Source organism: Antechinus flavipes, chromosome 5 (assembly GCF_016432865.1).
Source record: "Antechinus flavipes isolate AdamAnt ecotype Samford, QLD, Australia chromosome 5, AdamAnt_v2, whole genome shotgun sequence".
NCBI classification, from domain to species: Eukaryota; Metazoa; Chordata; class Mammalia; order Dasyuromorphia; family Dasyuridae; genus Antechinus; species Antechinus flavipes.
The window spans coordinates 41,918,032-41,929,935 of record NC_067402.1 but is presented as its reverse complement, the minus strand read 5'-3'; positions in this window follow the sequence as shown (position 1 = coordinate 41,929,935).

Genomic DNA, 11,904 nt, shown 5'->3' with positions numbered 1-11,904 from the left:
GTAAACTGTATATTATTCTATACCACCTCAATTATAGGTTTTAATGATGGAAAAACCTCCTGACCACCAAGGCTGATAAAATTGCCATTTTTCCTATAGGATCTCAGATTGGACTGGATCTTGAAGTAGATGTGGAAGAAGTAGCCAGCCCAGAACCCTGTGCAGTTTCATTTATCCATAAGCAGTCATCATGAATTATCTGCTCACAAAGAATGTTCTTCATAAAGAAATCATGTTATTAATTAATAAGCATTTATTAAATGCTTGCTATGTACCTGGGTTAGCACTGGGTATATAAAAAAAGTTTATCCTTATATTATTATGACCACATTATATACAACTCATTCAAAATTGTTTACTTGACATCATTATCCAGATGCTAGATTCAGTGTCTTGAAAATGATTTTACCATTGATGAGACTTTTAGGAGTAGAGAATATGATGCTAAGCTATTTACTATAAACTGTCAAAGATACCACTTTTTCCTAGGAAATGACCAAGAATACAGACTGATTTTGTTGGACTAAGTCAAGGAAAGAACTTTTTAATGTGGTAGATTCCTTGAGACAACTCTCAATATTTCTAGTTTCATCTTCCACTCCATTAATCACAGCTCATTGTCATTTATTTACAAATAAAGATTTGCAGACAACATAATTTCTGTTAATAAGTCTGTGTTAAGCTTTATGGAGTTTCAAAAATTTCAACAAAATTATTAATGTTGTCATAATCATACCTTAAGAACCTTAAAATGGTCGAGCTTAAAGGTAATAAAGTACATAGAGTGCTTGGTTTCAGGAACATCTGTGTTCAAAAACAGACACTTACTAGTTATGTCATCCTGGACAGGTCACTGAACTTCTCTGTAACTAAGTTTCTTCATTTATAAAATGGGAATAATAATAGCACCTACCCCCTTCTCCCCCAAGTTGTTGTAAGGATAAAATGAGAGAATTTTTTGAAAGCACTTAGCAAACCCAGCCCAAACAAATTTTCCCCTTAGGTATCCCAATGGTCCCCTATTCCTGGACACTTACTATAATGATGCCAGACTTAATGTGGATCCTCAATTATCTTTAGCCCTGGTGAAGCTAAGAACTCTTAAGCTGAATCATTCTACCAACCTTAGCCTTCAGTAATAGGATTAGAGGCATGTGCCTTTATTCCTGATTCCTTGAAGACTCACAGAAAGGGAGGTTATTATTTCCCAAGGTAGCCAATTCCTCCATTTTTAGGTAGCCTTAATTCTTCTAGAGTTTTTTTTCCCTCAGAATCAAGCCTAAATTTACCTCTTTTCAACTTTTTCCGGTTGCTCGCAGTTTTGCCCATGGGACTAAGCAAAACAAGTCTAATCTCAGTTCTGTACTGAAAACAGCTGTCATGTCCTCCCCTATGTCTACTCTGCTTTAAGCTAAAAACATTACACCCGGTTGACTGAATGACAGCAGAGCTACCAGAAGTCTCCCCTCTAAAGCCAAAAGACATTGATCTTTTGTCTATACCTCAAAACAACTTGTCAGAGCCACAGAGTGAAGGAAGTGAGAGTCTTCCCTAGCCAGCCCATTTATTGGAGTGGGACCACCTTATATTTCTCTGCCCACTAGTACAACATAGGGATGGCTTCAGAAAGGGGTGTACTCTTGTGGTTAAAAGATTGATTGCAAGCTGAGGGGGTAGAGTAGCTTATATATCTCTTAGGGGTACTGTAAAGCAATATGTTCCCTTTGATCCATTCTAATTTTGAAGTTCTTTGAACCTTTTGAAGATTGTTGAAGGAATTTATTTAAAGACCACAGTGTGATTATAAGCTGGAGTTTTGGAAAGAGGAGTTTCTGTAGTGATAAATCTCAGTTATGTTGAAGGTCTGCTTGTCTCTTACCTATTATTGATACCCAACACAACAAGAGCCCTGCCGAGACAGCTCATGGGTCTGTAGATTTTTTGATTTGGAAGAGAACTTAAAAACCAACTATTCCAAACCTTCATTTTATAAATAAGGAAACTAAGATATAGATGAGTTAAACAAGGTAAAGTGGGAGGACCTGGGTTAGATTACAATATTCTGACTCCCAATCTCTTTTTAATTCACCATTCTAGTAACTGGCACAACTGAAATTCAAACTTTGGTTTTCCAGCTCCATATGGGGTAGCCAGGTGCAGTGTACAGAGCAGTGGGCCTGGAGTAAAGAGGACTCATCCTGAATTCAAATCCAGCCTCAGGCACTTCTTAGCTATGTGACCCTATTGACCTCAGTCTCCTAATATGTAAAATGACCTGGAGAAGAAAATCGTGAACACTCCAATATCTCTGCCAAGAAAACCCCAAATGGGGCCACAGAGTCAGAGATGGTGAAAAGCATCTAAACATTTTGTGTACATAGAGAGAGGTCATGAATATAAATTGACTTTGAAATATTAAAAGGTTAAAAAAAAGAATTGTACTAGGAGAAGAGGAAAGGAGGGAGAACAATGGGGTAAACAGAAGTACAAAAGACATTACCATAAAGGGAAAGAAAGGGGGGAGGGAGTGAACATTCCTTAACTCTCATCAGATTTGACTTAAAGAGGAAATGACATACACACTCAGTTGCGTATAGAAGTTTATCTTACTCCATAAGGAAATAGATGGAGAAAAGAGAAAGAAAAAGGGAGGGAGTGTTGATAGGAGGGATGGCTGATTGAAGGAGGTGGTGGACACAGGTGATGAAAAGAAATAAGATAAACTCTTTCATAAAATAGAAGCAGGTAACAGAGTAGCTTAAAAGTCAGGCTCCTATAATATGTTGTTTACAAAAAACACATCTGAAATACAAAGATACACACAGAGTAAAGACAAAAGGTTGGAGCAGAATATATTATACTTTAGTTGAAATAAAAAAAAAAGCAGGGATATAATCCTGATCACAGATAAAGCAAAAGCAAAACCAGTTCTAATTAAAAGAGATAAGAAAAGAAACTACATCATGCTAAAAGGTATTTTAGACAATGAAATAGCGTCAATAGTGAACATATATGCATCAAATGGTATAGCATTCAAATTCTGATAGAAATTAAGTGAATTACAAGAAGAAATAGATAGTAAAATTATACAAGTGGGGACTTCAACCTTCCCCTCTCAGAACTAGATAAAACTAACCACAAAATAAACATGAAAGAAGTTAAGGAAGTGAATACAATTTTAGAAAAGTTAGATGTCACAAAACTCTAGAGAAAATTGAATGGGGATGGAAAGAAATATACATTTTTCTCTATGTCTTTTTTTTTTTTTTTTTTTTTTGCTAGGGCAATTGGGATTAAGTGACTTGCCCAGAGTCACACAGGAAGTGTTATGTGTCTGAGGTCAGATTTGAACTCAGGTCCTCCTGACGTCAGGGCTGGTACTCTATCCACTGCACCACCTACCTACCCCCAAATATAGTTTTTTCTTGGTACCATATGGAATCTATACAAAAAGTCACCATGTTTTATGGCATAAAAACCTAATAGTCAAATACAAAAAGCTAGAAATATTTAGTGCATCCTATTTAGGTCATACTGATATGAGTTACATGTAATAAGAGGCTATGAAAAGTATATATAATTTATAAATAAAGTTACATGTAATAAAGAGCCATAGAAAGACAGATTAAAAATTAATTGCAAAACTAATAATGTAATCCAAAAGAATAAATGGCTCACATAACAAATAATAGAAACAATAATTTCATCAAAGAGTGAATGAAACGACAAATCATAGACACAATCAATAATTTCAACCAGGAGAATGACAATAATGAAATGACATACCAAAATTTTTGGGATGCATCTAAAACAGTACTTAGAGGAAATTTTACAACTCTAAATGTGTAAGTGAATAAAATAGAGAAAGAATAGATCAATGAATTGGACATGCACCTAAAAAGTTAGAAAAGGAACAAATTTAAAATCCCCAATTAAATACCAAATTAGAAATTCTGAAAATCAAAGGAGAGGTTAATAAAATTGAAAGTATGCACACATATATTGCATCCAGGATATACTGTAACCTATTCAACATGTAAAGGACTGCTTGCCATCTGGGGGAGGGGGTGGAGGGAGGGAGGGGGAAAATCAGAACAGAAGTGAATGCAAGGGATAATGCTGTAAAAAATTACCCTGGCATGAGTTCTATCAATACAAAGTTATTAAAAAAAATAAAATAAATAAAATTGAAAGTAAGTAAACTAATGGACTAATAAATAAAATTAAGAGCAGCTTTTATGTGGAGAAAAAAAATACAATGAACTTTGATTAATTTGCTTTAAAAGAAAAAGGAAAAACAAATTACCAGTATCAAAAATGAAAATGATTCCTTCCATTAAGAGGAAATTAAAGTAATAATTAGAAGATATTTTGCCCAATGAATGCCAATAAATCTGACAATCTAATTGAAATGGATATTTATAAAAATATAAATTTTCAAGATTAAGAGAAGAGGAAATAAATTACTTAAATAACCCCATTTTAGAAAAACAAATTGAACAAGCCATTAATGAATTTCCTAAGAAAAATATCTCTAGGACCAGATGGATTTACAAGTGAATTCTACCAAACAATACTTTAGAAAAATAAGCAAAGAAGTCCTGCCAAATTGTTTTTTATGACACAAATGTGATGCTAATACCTAAACAATGAAGAGCCAATATAGAGAAAGAAAATTATAGACCCATTTTCCTAATGAATATTGATGCAAAAATTTTAAAATATTAGTAAAGAGATCACAGCAATTTATCACCAAGATAATACATTTATCCCAGGTGGGATTTATACCAGAAATGTAGGGTTGGTTCAATATTAGGAAAACTACCAGCATTATTGACTATATTAAAAACAAAACCAATAGGAATCATGTGATTGTCTTAATAGATGCAGAAAAAGCTTTTGACAAAATATAGTACCCGTTACTAGCAAAAACACTAGAGAACATAGGAATAAATGGTGTTTTTCTTAAAATGATAAGTATATGATCACCATCAGCAAGCGTTATATGTGATAGGGATAAGTTTTCCCAAAAAAATGTAGTGAAACAAAGATGCCTATTATCACCATTATTATCCAGTCTTGTACTAGAAAAATTAGCTTTAGTAATAAGAGAAGAGAAAAAAATTGAAGGAATTACAATAGGTAAAGAAAAAACAAAACTATCACTCTTTGCAGATGATATGATGGTATACTTAGAGAATCAACTAAAAAAACTACTTGAAATAATGAACAACTTTAGCAAAGTTGCAGGATATAAAATAAGCTTACATGAATCATCAGCGTTTCCCTATATTATCAACAAAGCTCAGCAACAAGAAATAGAAAGAGAAATTCCTTTAAAACTCACTATAGATTGTATAAAATATTTGCCAAGATAAATATGCCAAGGTAAATCCAGGAACTATATGCACACAATTACAAAACACTTTTTCACACAAATAAAGTCAGATCTAAAAAATTGGAAAAATATCAATTGCTCATGAGTAGGCAGAGCTAATACAATAAAAATGGCAATTCTACCTACATTAATTTACTTATTCAGTGTCATACCCAATGAAGTGCCAGAAAATTATTTTATATAGGTAGAAAAATAATAAAATTAATCTGGAAGAACAAAAAGTTAAGAATATCAAGGGAATTAATAGAAAAATGCAAAGAGAGGTAACCTAATTGTACCAGATCTAAAACTATTTTATAAAGAGGCAATCATCAAAACTATGTGATACTGACAGAGAAACAGAGTACAGGATTAGTGGAATAGGTCAACTGCACATGGCACAGTAGTCAATGATTAGTAATTTACTGTTTGATAAACCTAAAGACTACAGCTTCTGGGATAAGAACTCAATATTTGACAAAAACTGCTGGGAAAACTGGAAAATGATAAGACATAAACTTTAAAAAAAATATATATACTTAGTTGCTTTATTAAAAAATTACACCCTATTCAGATCATGAATAGCCCCCACAAAAGATCATGTGCAATAGCCCCCAGGTTAATATTTTTTTCCTTTCTGATAAGACATAAACTAGCATAGGCCAACATGATGAAGTACTAGATGGAACTGGCAGAGGAATCCTGAAGTACTGATAAGATTACTCTCCAAGACAAGCAGGGAAGGGCACTGATGGGGATCAGTTCAGCCTTATAGTCTTACTCTCTCTGGAGGTTGTGGGTAGTCCTGCCTTGCTGTGTCCAGTCGGAAATCCCTGTTATGTCAAACCCCCAACATTAAATCTCTCCTATAAATCTGTCCATGGCCCAAGTCATCTTTGATGAACTCCTTTTGGGCTAAGCCCACCACTTTATTCTACCTTGTGGGGTCTTTCTCCTCCTTTCCCCAAGCCTCATGGCTTTTCTCTGTTTAGCTAGCTAACTCTTTTAGAGTGTTAAACTGCTCTATGGATTTAACTGGTCAGTTTAGCCCCTCCCACCTCATGGAGATTAACCTTTCTCCAGGTTAATTGTGCAGTGCACTGGAGAACTTGTCCTTGCGATTGTTAATTGTTAAAACCCCTTTCCTTGCTAATTATATAATCTCCCAACTCTAGTTCATATGTACCATACATGGTGTCTATTGTATCTCTTCATTTTGTCTGTTACTTCTTCTTTTAAATAAACTTACCTTTTTTCAAAGAGAATGGCCATTGTGAATTCTTCTCATGTCCAAACCCAATATTTGGTGCCTTCATTCTTGAGTAAAGAAATGCAAATTAAAACAACTCTGAAGTACCATCTCTCATCTAGAATATTGACTAAGATGACAGGAAAAGAAAATCATAAGTGTTTGCAGGGATGTGGGAAAACTGAGATATTAATGCACTGTTAGTAGAGTTGGGAACTGATCCAATCATTCTGGAGAAAAATTTGGAACTCTGCCCAAAGGGCTATAAAACTGCATATTCTTTGATCCAGCAGTGTCTCTACTGGATCTTTATCCCAAAGAGATCATTAAAAAAAAAAAAAAGAAAAGTTCCCACTCATGCAAAAATGATTCTAGCAGCTCTTTTTGTGATATGTAAGAAATTGGAAATTGAGGGGATGCCCATCAATTAGGGAATGGCTGAATAAGTTATGGTATATGAATGTAACGGAATACTATTATTCTATAAGAAATGATGAGCAGGTTCTCAGCAATACAGTGATCCAAAACAATTTCAATAGACTTGGGATAGAAAATGCCATCTGCGTCCAGAGAGAGAGCTAGGAAGACTGAATAAAGATCAAACCATACTATTTTCACCTTTTATTTGTTCATTTTTTTTCTTATGATTTTTCTCTTTTGTTCTTATTTTTCTTTTACCACATAATTCATCTAAAAATAAATTTTAAAATGTTGTACATAATATTGGATTGCTTGTTGTCTTGGGGAGGAGGGTCATAAATAAGAGAAGGAAAAAAATTGGAACTCAAAATCTTACAAAAATTAATATTGAAAATTATCTTTACATGTAATTGGGAAAAAACCAAATATTATGAAGCAGTGGGGGAGAAAGAAAGAACACTGGATTTAGAATCACAAGATGGGTTCAAATTCTGACTCTGATACTAGCTGTCAGTTATAATCAATTTGTATAAATATTATACTATTAAATTATTTATAATAGATATACACAATTATTTATTATTAATAATTAATGTTAATAAACACAGCAATAAATTTAATATAATAAATTTATTAGTGTCCTCATTTAGAAATGGGCACAATAAGGCCTGCATTGTCTTTAGTATAGAGCTGTTGGGAAGCTCAAATACATTATGCTCTATCATGAACTTTGTAAACCATACAGTCCTATATGAATATGAATATGAGTAATTACATTTTGAAGGTAAGGTTGTAGTGCATATAAATCAATATCCAGATACTAGTTACCTTCCTGATATCGGGTTCAGCATTCTTTCTACTCTAAAACATTAGATCTTATGCTAATAACTCTGACATATAATAACCAATTGATAAATGCTTATTCATTCATTTATATTAATTTGATGTTGACTTTGTATTTTGCATCAAGAGGACGCTTGTTCAAATTCCATCTCTGCCCCAAGCTTACCTGTGTGACCATGGGCAAGTCACTTAATTTTATGTTCCTCGGTTTTCTTATATATAAAATAAGTCACTTGAGTGTTGCTTGTCCTTTGATCTCAAAGAGGATTATGACATCAGGGATGTGATGCTAAGTGAGGGAGGGCTGAAGGTTGGGTTGGATAGAATAGTTTTGAAGGCTTCTTCTAGTCTGATATCTCCACTCCAATAATTTTCACTTAACCACATGATATGATTATGATCCCAGATCTAGAATTAGAAGAAACCTTTGAAGTCACTAGTCGAATCTCCTCATTTCACACATGAACAACTGAGGCTCAAAGGAGTGAAGTGATGACCAAGGACATGTAGGTAGTTAGGAAATGATGCAGTAAAGTTTTTGAATCCCAAAATTTCAAATGCAGGACTCTTATCACTGCTATCATGTCACTGCTAGCATCTCAATTTCAATTTGTCCAAAAGTAATATAGCTTTCTTACCCAGTAATCAATGGTATAACCATTTTTCCAGTTATTCAAGCTAGAGAGTTCAGTTAATGGAATTTAGAGAAAGATGCATCTACCTCTTTCATTTTATAAATGAAGTAACTAAATTTCATTGAAGTTAAGTGGTGTGTTTAAGGATTTGGACTTCAGATAACTTGTCCTTTCAATAATAATTAGAATAATTAGAATAATAACAACAACAACAACAATTAGCATTTGTGAAGTGCTTTAAGGTTTGCAAAGCACTTTAGGGTTAACTCATTTGATTCTTCTTACAACTCTTTGAAGTAGATGTTATTATTTTAATAGCTGGCATTTGTTTGGTGCTTTAAGATTTATAAAACACTCTAGTATTTTATCTCATTTGATTCTCACAACAACCTGATCCAGTAGCTTCTCTTATTATGCACATTTTACAGATAAGAAAACCTGAGGTCTTTGATTTTTTTCCTTTGAAAATAAATAACTCCTTTCTTTATATTCCCATAGCAATTCACCTAGTCCAAGCAATCATTAACTGGCATTTTTTTGCATCTCAGCTTCAGAGGCTGCATTGAGTGCATAACCATCGGCAAACAAAAAAATCAGGCGCCAGCTCTCCCTCCACTTTAGTTTTGGCTTGTAGCCTTTTCAAGTTGAAGAATTTACCATCAATGTGGTAGCTGACTTTGATCTCATGTTTATCCTCATTGAAAGCTTTTGATAACATGATTGAAAACATCATGCTCAAAAACATGGGAGCCAGCACACAGCCTTATTTCACTGTTTTGGTGACTGGAAAGCTCAGGAGCATTGTTCATTGTCCAGAACCCTGGGGAAAGCACTCCATCATGAAATTGATGTACTACATTAATGAACTCTGGGTAATCAAATTTTGAGCTAATTTTTCGAAAGCCCTCAAGATTGACAGTATCAAAGGCTTTGGTCAAACCTATAAATATCGTGTGCAGACCTTGTTTCTGTTCCTGGCATTTCTCTTGGAGTTGTTGCACAATAAACATCATATCAACTGTTCCTTGTTCCCTTAAGAAGCCACACTTGCTTCAGGTAGATGACCTTTTTCCAAGTGTAGGATCAGCCTATTGAAGAAGACTCTGGCAAGAATTACAGGACTTTGGTCCTGTAATTGTCACAGAACAATCTATTCCCTTTTCCTTTATAGAGGTGGACAATGGAGGCATCCTTGAATTCCTCTTGCCACACAATCTGGAAAATTTCAGTCAGCTTTTGTAAGAGCAATGGACTCCCCACCTTGTAAATCTCAGCTGGAATAAAATCAGAGAAGATACTGTGCTCTATGAGCAAAGAAAAATTAAATTATCTTAGAAATGAAATGCAAGATGCTCAAAGTTAGAGAAATTCCCCTCCCAATATTTCTAGAGACTATTCGTGTCCAACCTGTAGCCAAGCATTCTGAGTTTGAATTGGTTTGATATAGTTACACACTGTAACTCCACTCTAACACAGGGATGTCATTTTGGTCCTTTTCAAGAACAAAGACAGCAACCAACCAACCAACCTTACACATTTGATAATAACAAGAGACTTCTGATTGGTCTCCTAAATCTCTAATCTTTTCTTGTTTTTCTGTTCATCTCACATACCAGGAATTTTCTTAAAATAGCACTTTTAACCTATCAGTCCTTTTCTCAAAAAATTCCAGTGGTTCCTGCTTGCCTAGAAGATAAAATACCAACCTTTGACTTTAAAGACACAATTGGGCTCCTATCTTATCATTAGTTGATTTGACAAAAAAATTAATGTGTATCAGATACTATGATAGAACAGTATCTGTCATCACTCACCAACATGAACTCCCACTGCAATCATGCTCATGGGTATCCACATGCTGTATACTCTATGAGTTTATGTTTCTTCACCCTTTAAAATAAAGGGACCAATCTCCTCCATTGTCCTTTTAACTCACTCTGGCTCATTGCCCTTTTTTTTTTTTCTGGGAGAGAGGCCTTGTCCCCATTACAGTGTCTCTATATATACTAACAATTTAAAATTAATGTTATAATCTAGAGTCATCAGAAATTTTTTCATCCATTTTCTCCATATATGACTTTATAGAGCAAATTCTTTCATTGTGAAAACCCTGTAATATTCTAGGGCTTGACACAATCAGCACATTCTCATCTACAACCAGAACATCTGGAAGACTTCAACGGCTCTGAAGAACCTTTTTTTGATTTCTACTACGCCCAGGACAGCATTTGTGAAAAGAAAATCCTATTATCAAGCATACAGTTTCCTGTTTTATGAATGCCTTGATGTAAATTATCACAGAGTTGTTGAATAGTTATGTCTGTGGTTACATTTTATCAAGAAATCTTATATGACCTTGAACAGTTACATTACAAATTAATATTCAGGAGAGGCTCCCACTGGAGGGGAATGTTTGAGGCTGTGTTTTATTTTACCAATGCCAATCCCTTCTTATAATCAACAAGCATAAATATGGCAAGATTTTGTATTCCCTGAACCTTCTGGTCAACAGTGTGACAGTGAAATTGTGAAAGCTGACCTCTTTCCTTCTCATATTTTCATCAAGGATGCCTTTGCTACATGCATAGATCATTATAAAATCACAGCACTTCAGAATTGGGAGAATGCAGAGGCCATCTATTTCAACCTATACCGGGACAAGTATCCTCTCTACAATATACCCAACAAATGGTCATCCAGCCACTGTTTTCAGACCTCTAGTAATAAGGATTTCATTATTTCCCCAAGCATTTACCCCCTCCATTTTAAAACTTTTTTTTCCAACTATCAAGCATTCAATTTTTCTTCACCTACTGAAGAAGAAAGGAAAGGAAGAAGGAAGGGAGGAAGGAAGGAAGGAAGATGGAAGGAGGGAAGGAAGGAAAGAAGGAAGAAGGGAAGGAAAAAAGGAAGGAAAGAGGGAAGGAAAAAAAGAAGGAAGGAAGAGAAAAAAGGAAGGGAAAGATGCAAGAATGGTTCAACATTGGAAAAACAACACAATTATATTAAAACAAAGCACAAAATCATATGATTATAGAAATAGATGTAGGAAATGTCTGATGAAGTTCAATGCTCCTTTGTGTTATAAAAATCTATAAAGCAGGACTTTTTTAATATGATAAAATACATTTGATCTATCAATTTTCATCAATTTCACCTATGAAAGCTCTTGGCTTATGATATGGCTTAGCTGGCAGGTATACCTTGAGAAGGCTAGGTTGACATATTATTATCTCTATTTATTAAAAAGGAACCTGAAATTCATAAGAGCTCAGGTGACTTTCCTAAGTTCTCATAGTTACACAATCAGACTTTGAAACCAATGTATAAACCAGAGTTTCCATTGTGCTATGTCTGCTCCTTATGTGCTTTACTTAGTA